This window comes from Zootermopsis nevadensis, unplaced genomic scaffold (genome assembly GCF_977971745.1).
Source record: "Zootermopsis nevadensis isolate Lab colony 2312 unplaced genomic scaffold, Znev_1.0 Znev_ptg000024l, whole genome shotgun sequence".
Taxonomy (NCBI): domain Eukaryota; kingdom Metazoa; phylum Arthropoda; class Insecta; order Blattodea; family Termopsidae; genus Zootermopsis; species Zootermopsis nevadensis.
In genome coordinates this window covers 12,202,393-12,215,958 of record NW_028259156.1, presented here as the reverse complement: position 1 = coordinate 12,215,958, position 13,566 = coordinate 12,202,393, and the positions used below count along the sequence as shown (strand labels likewise).

Here is a 13,566-nt window from a genome sequence, read left to right as displayed (position 1 = left end):
CCGGAAAAAGCGAAATGGCTACCCGATGGGCATGGCCGACTTTTATTTTAGGCAGAAAGGTCGGTTGGAACTGACCCGTGGAATTCGTCAAGCTGTAGTCAAAAGGATGTGGGACAAATAACAGAGACCTTTAGCCTCCCTTATTTTCACGTTCTTCTCTTCCTTTTTGTTCTCTTTTCCCCTTAGTTCTCCCACTCCTACTCTCACTTCCATCGTGATGCACCTGTCATGCGGTTTTCTTCACGTCCTAATCATTCCACCGGGTTCCGCCGAAAAGTCCCAGCCGACCGGTGGACTTTGCCTTCAAATATCGATAGGAGCAACTACATAGGCACTTCATTTCGAACATGGAGAGAGTAAGGGTCTCCGAAACGTCGGCTAGAATAAATCTACGCATTAATAGAATAAACGGTAATGACAAATTTCATACATAAAACTCTATTAAAATTAATTAAGGTGAACCTTTATGGCATTGTTCCTCAATCTGTGAGTCGTGATTTTAATAATAAATTGTATATTTCCACGTTATAGTTAGAAAAAAGACAGTATCTTATCTTTCTTAATCAGTATTTAGGAAAAATCCGTCTTTATATAACCTCAAAATAAAATTTATTTTATTAAATTATAATCGTTATTTAATGGAGATTAGAAACTTTAATTCCCTTCGTTCTGGGTCTGCCTTGAGCAGTTAGAAGTTAGTTTAACTAATGAAGGAATTTCCTGATTATTCCTAATATTAAAGTTTATTACTTCACGAAACTCTACTAATTCACTGATCTCGATTACTTTAAGATCGATAACTTACCTCTTTTTAGTTCAAAGATATTACGCGTTTCAAAATGTGGTCCGTGTTAACTTAAAAGTTGCTTACAATACAAATGTAATACAAAATTGTAAAGGAGTACTTCATTTAAAAAAAATACACAATTCTCTATGCGTTTTTAAGGTTTTGTTTCACTCGTTATATTAGGATACTGACAAAGCCAATCGAAACTTTCGTGAAGTTACACTTTACAACAGTCGCGAATGCCCACAGCCATCGAGACAGTTATAGTCTCAGTAGCCAAAAAGAGCCTGAAATATGTAGCAAACAAAGTTAATACAGACAATGGATACTTTGTTGCCTACGTTGCGTTAGTGCGTTGTAGAGCCAATTGCGCTTTGCGTTAAACGATGTCAGTATTTCGCTGAAATTTGTCAAGTCGTTTGGGTCATGGAACAGGCAAGCTACAGATGAATGGACGGGATTAGATTCTGCATTTTGTATCCACGTAAAACTCAAAATAATTTGGTTCTCTGCGCCTGGAATCTCTCTACGTTTTATTTCAAATGAACATGTTCAGGATTTCTTTTGCATTCTCTCCCTATTAAAATACACGCTTCATGTTACAGAGTTGAATTTTATTAATAAAACTGCTAGACGAAATGCAACAATAATATGAGTTATTTCTGAATAAAAACTAGGCTGTTTGCGATATACCTTTGTGCATTATCCATGTACCGTATGAATATAATACATCATACAACATATATAGCAGCGATTTTCTGCTTTCCCAACATCAAACAGACCCCTTTCCTTGAATATAAAGAGAAACCATTGTATAATTAAAAATGAACGTAATAAAGTTAAAACTACATAATTTAATTTTCACGATAGACAGCAATTATATATGTAACTAGGAAAGTCAATAAGAAACATAAATTATTAATACAGGTCTCATATTTCTTAGAAGTAGTTCAGAGTAAGTCATTTCATGTTTAAAAGTAATAATATATTATTTAAATAAAAACTAAGTTTAGAAGTTTGTTATGGGATAATAGTTCATGTGCACTTAAGTAACAGATAGAGTTAATCCCTACCTATTGGGCTCAACAGAGTAGGTTCCTGAAGACGGAGATAGAGCCCCATCTCCGAAACGTCGTTTTATATTTTATTATTTTACTAGACGATCTAAAATATCCAAAGAACTTTTTATTTAATGGCATAAAAATTCTCACTAAATTATGTAGTGATTGATATACAGTTTCTGGTAAACGTTTGAAGGAAATTAGTTGCCGTAAGTAGTTTACGGGATATTTCATGTAAAAGAAGTCAAAGAATAGTGGAAACTTGTATAGTTTCTTGTAACAGTATCATATTTCATATACCCCATAATGAGTAATATAGTCACTAGTATTAATATTATACGCGAATAATTTGATGAGATATCCTTATATATGATTGTATAGATAAATTGAGTAATTTTAAAGATGTGGAATTTTTTTTATAATTTTGCTATCAAGAAAGAAAAGCTGAAAAATGTTTTGTTTTGGTATTTTAAAAAAGGGCTTGTTCATGTGTTAATTTCAGTGGTTATTTGTCTCGGTCTTTTAATGTATTTATTCTCTAACGTATCACCGTAAGGATATTATGTGCTCTTTATTAGCATTTCTTTCTCCGATGCCTCAGGGGCATAATCAAACAACACTCTGTCGTTTTAATTAACTCTGCTTGCTTGCCAGGGCATTATTTTGCTCTCCATATCATACCGAGACCAGGAGCTACTGTGAAAAATCAATACATAAAAAATAAACAAGCTTCCTTTCTAGTTGTACAACATCCCACATTCACAAGATGTCCACTTCATTATTTACAGCATAGTATATGAAGGAAATTCACACAAATTTCTCACAATTAACAACCGCAAATTTAGCTTGGAGCAATTTTTGGAACAAACAATATTTCTCAAAACAGAGATAAAATGTTTGTAGGCCCTTTCTCTGAAATTACATTTCGCTATTTAGTTTTAATGGAAATTCGGTTGCAGTGATAATTTTTAGTAGTACCAGTAAACGTTGCATTTAATTAAAATAGCGTCATCGGATGAGGAGGGATATTTTATTGTAATTGCAAATAGACAGATACACGGACCGCGTAGGAGTCCTTCCACTTTAATGACTACCCAAGTGCCTTACAGGTTTTCATAATATAAAACTGAGATATAGTTAACTAATAATTTAATATCAGAAACTGAAGACTCTGCAGAATTTTAACAGAGCCAAACCACTGGGCTTTGGTACCATTAACCCGTAAAAGCCTGTATATAAAATTTTAATATTATACTCCCATCAGCGACATCGTTCTTTAGCTGGTTTTTTACTGAGAGGTTTCCCACATAAAGTGTACTGTGCGTTCCTTTCGATATTTCTCGTTCGATTAACGTATATCACAAAACAGAAAATTTATTTCACATAGAATAAAATTTTGGCTTAGCACTTATTTTCGTGAATGGGGATCGTTCTAATTAACTTTTTAACGCTTTTATTCCAAATTACGTTGGCTTCCTTCCCAGATCGGCGACACACACAGTACTGTAAGAGGATTCTGGTTTATCGCCAGCATAGACGTAAAGCACCGCTATTAACCGTTCTTTATGACATGTAGTTGGGAATATTGAGTGGGAATTCAGATGTTATCTTTCCGTCTCTAAACGTATATGCTGGTTACAGATCTGGTGATGGCTGTAAGTAAAGTGCCATTATTAAGAGATTTAGTTGTTGTTTCTGCATTAAAAAAATAACTGTCCTATTTAAGTGGTAATCCGAAAGTGTGTCTGAAGTGAATGGCACGATTTATCATAAAATTGGTGTGAGCAGAAAGAATTAATACCAAAGGAAACAGAATGTGACAATTTTCTGTCATAATTGAAATATTTGAAACTTTTACTGCACATGGATGTTATAAAATTCTCTCGGTCAATCTTTCCACGTCAATGTTGAATCAAAAAACCAACGTTTCGGAGCCTAGCTCTGTCTACATTACTAGGGGTCAGTGTTTTTGTCACTGTGACCCTAATAATTGAGAGAGAACTAGTCTCAAATTTTGGTTTTTGACTCCATATTCACGCGGCTGACTACCCGAACTTAAAGATAAACAAAATGTTTTGTTTTATTTATACTGACACTCGATAATAAGTCTTCAGTTATGTGGAATACAGGGAAATAGTTTTTCCATCACATGTGAATAACTTTCTTAGTGACCACAAGCCATTTTCCTTTAATAAAAATAATTTCTAAAGCTGACTCTCCCCTCTGAAAACAAAGCGTGGTAACTTTTTGGTTGCTTTGAGAGAAATAGAAATAAATATAATTTGTCAATTGCACCTTTATTTTTCAATCATTATATAACAATTGTTCCATTACTTCTCAAGCTTGATGCAGGAGACTGCTGATCGTTAGCAAGCTCGCTTTACTGCAATAAAAGACAAGCGCCAGTTTGTACTTCCCAAATCCCACTCTTCTATCCCACTTGTTCATCATGTTTTTGCGAACTTGCAGTATCTATCCCGTCTACTTCATCCGGAAAGTAAACACACTCAGAAGCCTTGCTATGGTTCATGTTCTGTGCATGAAAAGCAAAGACCGTCCAAAGCTACTCGGATATTAATGAATCCGGTGTGAGGTTTCTTGTCTGCGCTCCTCTTCGATCGGCTCAAAGGGCGTCTTCTGTTTAAGCGAAACCATGTGTCTCATTTCCTATACCGTATGATCAACAAGATGCTGTACAAGACGGCTACTTTCCTATTCTTTTGGTTTTGTAAATAGCAACTCCGTGGTAAGCCAAGCATGTGTGCTGGAAGTAGTTTAATGTTGAAGAAGATAAATATGTAATCCTCACGTAAAATTTCCTGTATTTCTTTTATCTACTTCGGTAAAATTGTTACCGGCCACTAAATTACTTTTATCTTAAAGTTGCGCTATGTGGGCCTGTCTTCGTGACATTACGAGTATTCCAGTCAGTTAAGAGCTGACGTTTTCTGTGTTTTGTATTTTTATGTGTGTGTACTTTTGTAGTTCCGATTTTGAAACCTCTCGGATTCATATTTTACAATTTGGAATTTTATGTGAAATTATGTCCATAATTCTAAGGATTTAATTGTTATGGATGAACGCTATATTAAGTAGAATTACGTATATCTGTATTTTAGATCAAATGGAAAATGGCAAGCTTGATATTTTTAGTATTTTTGCTAAAATCCATGCCCTCTCTCCATTGTTAACCATATTATTTCCATGTAAAAAATAGAGACATGTTTCTTTTACAAAAACATTAGCCATCAAATATTTTTAAAGAGGCGGATTTGTTATCCGATTCAAATGTGTTTTAGAATAGAAAATGTGCTAAAAAGTATTAGCAGGAAAATTGTACAGTCATGCAGATATAGTGAGGCATGAATTTCTACGGACTCATATAGTAAAGAATTTTGTATAACTCGTGTTTTGCGAAGCACCCCATTTAATAAAAGTACCCCTTATTTGAATTATATTACTTGCTTGGGAGGACATATTATTTATTATTATTATTATTATATTATTATTTGTCCAAACCATATCGAATATAATTTTACCAGTCTTGTGCAGCGTCTGAGTTCATTATAATGATATATGCATGGTACTGGACTGAATGCTTTTGACTTGTTAATATTGTTTTTCAGCCACGATTAATCATAAATGAATTCAAACTTCAAACTCTCACGAGATTGTAGACCCGTGTATTTATCATAAATCCACCAAGTGAATATGTATTTTCGTGTCCGTTAAGAGACGTATTCGTCTTTATTACGTCGTCCATCTTCAGTAGGGGATGGGTCCTTATCACAGACTGCATATGTCACAGGTCAACTTGTGCAAGTCGGCTTATGGAATATATACTTAATGGCTGCCACAGACATCTGTTTTTAAGGGTCCTCCAGCACTGATTTCTGCATGACTTGTGCATAATGGTTACAATCACATTATGCTGGAAAAACACACTATCATATGGGTCATTCGATGATCATACATTATATTTCATGCAAGAAGTACCACATTCTGAATATTCAACCAAACATCTGTACTAAATTGCATACTCATCATTTCTTAACACGTCCACTTATCCGCTCTGCTTTCCCCTTCGGACCTGTGTACTTCAGCACACCTAAAATTTTATACTAAAGATTTGATTTATTTCTTCTGAAGCTATCCTTTTGGAAATTTACATTACCGCATACAAAATTACGTCTTCATTTCTACCGAAAGTTAATGAAGAGAGGTTAACCTATATTTTTATTTAATGTATACTAACGCAAACAGATTTATTAACTACCGTAATTTATAAGAAAATGAGCAGTTGGTAGTAATGAAGAATGATAGTATTTTCTAATTTTGTCATTGCCTTCTCCTATACGATATAAGCATAGACTAACTTTGCGACATCTTCAGTGTGACGAATACTTAAGAACACTATTTCCAGAAAATATGTTTGTCTTCCAGTGAAAGTTGCTACCTCTCCCTAGGGAGACAACATAGATTGAGCATAACCGGGAACAGGTGTTGAGAAGAATATTTAGACTTATGAGAAAGAAAATTTATTAGCGGGATAGAAAACGTTGCGTACCATTTGCCTAAACGATAATAATATTTACCTTAATAACCCCATCTTTAATGCCCTTCAGATCCTTGACCCCAACCCCGACAACCACCTTTCACTTACTCTCCCTACCAGCAACCGCAATCAGTATTGAACCATGCCTGTTCGGATACGCTAGTACTTCTAGACACCTCCAGACACATCAACGTGTCTACACTCTCATCTTTGGTATGTTTAATTTTACTTTCCAATTATATAATTATTATTTTATTTTCTATATTCTCTCATATTCATTAGTGTGTCTTTGAATCATTTACTTTGCAGGCCAATGTAGAACATCAAAAGCATTTCACTTCAAAACAATACATTCGCTCCAATATGTGAAAATAATCTAAATATGAACATCACCAAAAAACATCACCAAAAAGCTACACAACAGAAATTTTAATTGAGTTTTAAGTTTGTTGATATAATTTTACACCTGAAGATGGTTCGATGAAACCGAAACATGTTGTAAAAATGTTCCAAATGTAAATCTATTATTCGATGTGGAACATAAAATTATATTTTAATTATCTTATTTGTAAATTTTAAATATAATTGTGATTAGACGGACAAAACCGAATAATTAATTTAATATTTGATTCACAATATGACGCAATTATACTATCTTAATTAGGAGCTTAATAATTTGCACTATTAATAATATATTATTCAGACGTTAAAATCAGTCCACTATATATACCATTAGTTACATAAAATCGACTGTCGGATCTGGTTGTGACGTAACTTTGTCGTTGGGGTTTTAAATGGGGTGTGTAGGACCGCAAATGAAACCGAAAATTAGCTCAAACCTCCTAACAAAAAATTAAATGTAGTTGTGATTTTGACCAGCATCGTTTTTAAATCGAATAATCGGACTAACGCGTGTGTCTGCTCTCTCACTCCCTATTCATTATTTTGGTTATCATGTCTGAACTAATCTGTCAGAAACTGTGATTAGAATTCGTTCTGTATAATCATTATTGTTTTTCCAGATAATTATTTAAACCGGTTTAAAAGAGCAATACAACGTTCAATGTGAAATCTACTATAACACTACGAATTTCTAGGGGTAATTTTATCCCCTAATTGGCCATGCTTTATACTGGTGTGGTCCCTAAACACATAATGCCAGCATTTAGAACCGGTTGATCTAACACATGTTGCAGAATAGAGACGAAATGAAGCGAGTAATGGTGCATCACGTGGGGTGAAAGGGCTGGTTCTGTAGTTCTGTACCAGATCGCATGGGTATTGCGGGGGCGTCAGGAACTGAACCAGCAATTAGAACAAGTAGGCTGCTGTGGTAGCATTGTGGCCACAAACCGCATTGGTACTTTCGCGGTCTCCAATTGGTGTCGAGGCTTTGGGTTTTACCGAATGTACTCAGATGTAGCATTCTTTTAATTTTGAATTCGGATATGAAATTGTAAAAGCTAGAATCAGTTGTAACACAAACGGGACATTACAGTGCGCAATATATTACGCATCTCCCTAGAAAAGTTGAGTGTTCTCAGCCGATAGAAATCTGAATTCCCTGTTTCATTATAGTTGTTTTAATAACCACAATAATTAGCATTTATTATACTTTCTCTTTTGGTCCGTGGTAGTAGCGATTGTGGAAAGGTAATTACGAAACATTCTGAACTCCATGTGTAAGTGGGTAAATCAGTTGCTACTGTAAATAAGTAGGAAAATTTAGACTACAATTTGAGGAGGAAACCACCGATTTATATGTAGTTGGCTGCATTTACCGACTTGTTTCTATTCAACCTTCTGAATCATTTCTGTCTGACTTCCTTATTAAAGACATTAAATTAAATTATTTTAGAGATCATGAATTTTCCGAGATATTTCGGCCTCTGCTTATAAATTTTAACGAAATATTAAGCGAATCCTTACGAAAAAATTGAGTTCTTGTGCGCATGTATGCAGACGGTTTTGAAACATGAATAGTGATAGTCTGAAATGAACTGATACGTTGTGAAGAATCATGGAGACAAAATAATCTTGCCACCCTTAAAATAATATTGGTTTCAGTGGTATTCTACGCCAGAGAACTTTATTATCAAAATGCCCGTGCAGGAAAATCATTCTCGTCGTTTTGCAGTGCAATTATTGCAATTAAATTTGTATGGCTTGGGGGTCATGGTTAGGATTTATTTTCACCAATTGCGCTATGGCTCGGGCATACCCTTAATGGAACCAGCTCTTGCATCTCAGTGCAATATACTCACTTCCCAGTATAAATGGAACCTCTGGCGACATTTCCAAATTTATAACGTGTTTATTAAAAGTGTTTTATTTACTAAAGCAACTGCATAGATCAGAGCCCTTGAGCACTCTTTCGTGCCTTTTGTGGAACCAGAAATTTCGTTACACCGGACGTTTCATAAGAACAAATCATCGAACACTGTCCTCAGACACGTGAATCTTGCCATGACCTCATAAGCACTTCTTTAACATCCATCTGCAATTAGGTCATCCAAATTGTCTCTTTCGTTCAGTATTCCGACCAATCGCCATGTATCCTAGCTGCGGTTTTCGTGACTTTTGCAACTTATTTCAAGTGAATTCCGGAATTGAACTTCAACACAGATCACGATCGATTCCTCTCTAGTCCCTATCACTTCACCGTGCATAATCACTTTATCATCCCACTTAATTCTGAATAACCTTGGTTGTTACATTCACTGTGAACCACCATATTATAATGCCCCTTAATGAGGTACCTAAATAGATTTTACGGAAATGTTTGCGTGAAATGGAATTTCACGACATGTCAGTGTGTTGTTCACAGGCAATTAAGCAGGTGTAACGCCTAACATGCAACCGGTAAAGTGGGCGTGACTTTAGCTTATTAAAATATTGAGGAATCTTTGCTGATATGGACTTTTATACATGAAGCATTATACATAAACAAAAATATTATCTTCCTTGAATTAGGAACGCCAGTTCAAATATGAACGTTTGGTGAATGACAATTCCCTTTTGTCTGAAGATACAGTTTGTTTAGGGGGGTCTCATGAATATTTTGGAACAATATGAAGTGCCCTGAATCTGAATATTAAAAAAGTGTAACACTTTGCACTCGACTCTGAAGACATTACACTGCCCAGCTATTAATTTATCTAATTATGTGTAATGCTTTTGTGTTTAAATTTTTATTTTGTACCTTATTATTTGATAATATATCTCACTGGTGATTCTATCTATAACAAATCAAATACAACACATGTTGTATTAATACACTTTTAATTGAATTTAATGATTTCTAAGTCTCTACGTGGAACGGTAGCGCTTAGTCTAACATTTGGTATCAGCAGTTCACGGACAGAAGTGAAACCTATTTGTGTATTGTTTTTTCAAAAGACTGGAAAAGGGAGTACAATTTTTCTGCACACAGCTGTACCATATATTTTGCTTTCTCTCTTTTGTTATGTCCCTCTGTTCCAGTTTATCTAGTCTTACCCAGTGTAAAAGAGAGAATTTATTAAAACAGATGTAATCCTGGTGTCGTGGTTGTGTAGCCGTTTCGCTACAGATCTTTATGTGTATGTAGCAGTGTCGGTACGTCGGCGTCCTGTTACGGCACTGGATCACACGTTACTTGAAACACACGTCTCTCTTTGACCTGGAGGATGTGCCTAAACAGAGTGCTCTTGAGATTCCTACACCCACATCCCAGTCGAATCTCCGTTTATGTCATCTGTCCTCAACGAGGTTTTCTATGGCATTTCTCATACATTCCAACGGATTCCATGCACTTTTGTAGGATCGCTTCCTCCTATAGATCCTTCTATTAAGAACTCTTTTATATTTTCGCTTCTATGCATGTATTTATCTTTACAAAACAGCAGTGTATAAATCATCATCGTTTCGACGCATTAATCTTGTTATACTATTACGACTTAAAGATTTGTTCAGAATTTACTGATATTTCAGAGGTGTTTGCTGCCTCCATCATCAGGGCGATGGACTGTTGGTGGAGGCAGCAAGGATTATAATTCAGTGTGCACAGTATTAACCATTGGAAGTCATTGCAGTAATAAGTTGGCAACTCCAAACCCTTCTCTGAAAATACAAGAGACAGAAATTAGCATGTCAGCCACATGCATTTGTGGGGAACAATATATTGGCTTTTGTAGTGGATGTACCTTGTCCCGTCCGTAATGATTAACCTCCTTATTTTGCAGAGCATACAAATTAAGCTACCAAAACGTTGGGCGTTTCTACACGAAACGTGATGAATACTGTGCTATTGCTTCTCCGTAGGTGTTTATTAAATTGATATTTACTAGGTAAGCATAAACAGTAGTAATTGAAATTTGCACTGGGTGCATAACTTTTTATATGGCCATAATTATAACAATATTTGAAACTTTGCAAATATTATTAGTTTGTAGTAAAGTACGGTGTGTAATTCGGAATTTGTGTCAGATGATAGCTAAAATTTATAAATGCTAATTTCAGTTGTAGCGTGGGATTTAATGTGTGTTGAACGTGAATAAGTATATGCAATATGCATTCTATTATGGATCGATTAAAGCGTTATTACATTACGTTGCATTACCGTCAAGCACATTTGACTACACTTCTTCAATGTGACGCGTTTTATACTGAACTTTATTTTATATCTTACTGTATTTCCTTGACTTTGGGGGCACGTTACGTTCTTATACTTTTATCTCAGTTTACGGAAGGATTTTCCAGGAATACAACTAACACTGACATGACATACATATCGGCTGCAAGTACGGTGTTCTGCAAGCGAAATGTCCCCGCTCGCAACTAACAACCAATAAATGTTGGTATCTATTTAAGCAAGTGAATCTTGGTTTAATAATGATATTACCAACATCCGCCTCAGGTCTTTTCTATATATTCATGTGGTTATTTACTTTGTTACAGAAAATCACTTCTTAAAAGTATACCTGGCATTGACTTCTTTTATTCCATGATTCTCTAGAATACGACTTAAAATATTTGAGTTTTAAACCGATGTGAACATAAGGTGGTATGTGATAATCGAAGAATTCACACACACACACAATTTCTTAACCGATATAGTCCAACTTCCACACCTTATTTATCGATGTATTTTAGGCGTCATGTAACTAATTTCTCAGGGCAAGCTAAATTCAAAATGACTTTTAAATACTACCATGTTGATACTGTCGTTTGATATTATGAAACATACTTATTATTCAGGTTCTGTATGAATGTTTACGTCAATATTTTACAATTTTGGCCTGTTATGTTAAAGGTTATAAAACGATATTAAGTATAACTTAACTTTAAATTAAAATAATGATAATAATAAAAATAACATTTTGTTCTGGAAGAATCTGGTTGAGAAACCACCTGATGTACCTCTAGTTAGGTTAAAGACTAATGTACAAATGCGCCTGGCAAAATGTTGTTTGAATGTGCTTCTCGATGACTATCACTGCTTTCAATAAGTTTATAAGGGATGCTAGTAATAGTAATAATAGGTATCCAGCTGTTTCTGCTTATAATTATATGAAATAGCTTGCGTACTGTTGGTACAGTTCTTGTCTGTGGCCTACGTTCTGCCTGTAGCACAACTTTGTGGAAGAATAGAGTTGTATCCTGTGTAATTGTAATTTTGGCTCACTATAGAGTCCCTCACGACGTGTATTCATAACGCTGGTAGACAGCCGCTCATCTCTTGTAACTGGCGCACAACGGGAGGCTCTCGGAAACTTCGTTCGCCCCTTCGATGTGTGGAGGAGGCGAAGCGAGGCGCCAGGGCGATGTTTCTTCGCTGTGAAAGCTTTATGGCTTTTGTTTGTCTTCGTGGTCTTCTTCCTTTTCTTCTGATGCTTGTTGTTGTTTTCGTCGTCGTTTCTGGCTGGTGTTGTGATTCACAGAAACCGAGGAAACGCCCATTCATAATCTTGTTTCACAGTGTTTTGCTTCAACTAAGCATAACTCGGCGTCTCTTCTGCCCTCCACATATACTTACGCATTTCCTTGCCAGATACTCAACACTTAAATCTATTGCAAACGTGTATTCCCAAAACATTACGTTTTGCGTCGTAAACTGAAGCAGCCGAGGACTATGTATCGTCCAATGATATGCACTCCAGAGATTTTATGGTTGAGCCAGAATCTTTATTATGATAATTTTTAAATACATCAGTGCTGAAAACCAACCATAATTTAAAAATTTCTCGTTGATTTTGGAAGAATTTCGTGTAACGCGTCGTAACATACAAAAACTGAGCTACTGAATTATATATAATATTTAGTAACATTCATGCTATTACCTGCAAAGCACAGATTACTATCACGGATAGGCATTCCTTTCTGAAGGTGGATAGTGTGATTATATAGTTGAGTATCGATTGTGTGTGAACATCGCGTAGTAAATTCAATTTTTCAATAAAATGCGCGTCGTATGATTACCAGACTTAAAGGGTTCTTAAACATCTCACCAGGCATGTTACTGATTACATCAGTTGCAATAGTGTGAAATAAATCTATTTTGTGTTAAGAACTCGCGATGTAATCACTGATTACATCACACTATAATTTATTGTCGTTAGCATCATTATTACAGTCTTGCAAACAACGTGATATAAGTCTGTAGATGGACGAATTAATTATGAAGATTTAGAAGGTATTTTCTCCACTTGGTAAATATGTCAGTGTAGGACACTGAATATTTCTGTCCCGTTTCAAATAAATGCTTTGCTGGTTAGTGTTACAGCGTATTGAAACTTACGATATATCGAAGGATATTATGACTGAATATTAATCTTGAAAAGATGTGGAATTAGCAGTATAAATAAATTGTTATTCATAAAACATACTGAGCTTTGGAGTGCGTTAAAACCGTCTTTTATGCTCAAGAAAATGATCACATGCAAGTTAAATTTGAAAATAGAGTTTCGCAAAATAAATAATAGAATATACTGTGCTTAAGCTTGTAATGTAACAGTGCTGGGTATTTATTACTGCCACAAAGACGTTACCTTTGTCTATAAACGTCGTCCATTCCGCTGCATTTTACATGAATAGATCCAATTTTCCTTCCGCCTTCAGTAGCAAATGTTGCTCACAGTGCCTTGTGATTTATTATTCATACGAAGCTTTCCGTTTCATTTATT

General features: G+C 35.2%; 1 protein-coding gene across 23 annotated transcripts in view; it reads left to right on the top strand.

Moving 5' to 3' along the window:
• Positions 1-13,566, top strand: part of nrm (neuromusculin) — a 590,496-nt gene that overhangs the window by 426,281 nt on the left and 150,649 nt on the right. The gene's annotated exons all lie outside the window — the stretch shown is intronic.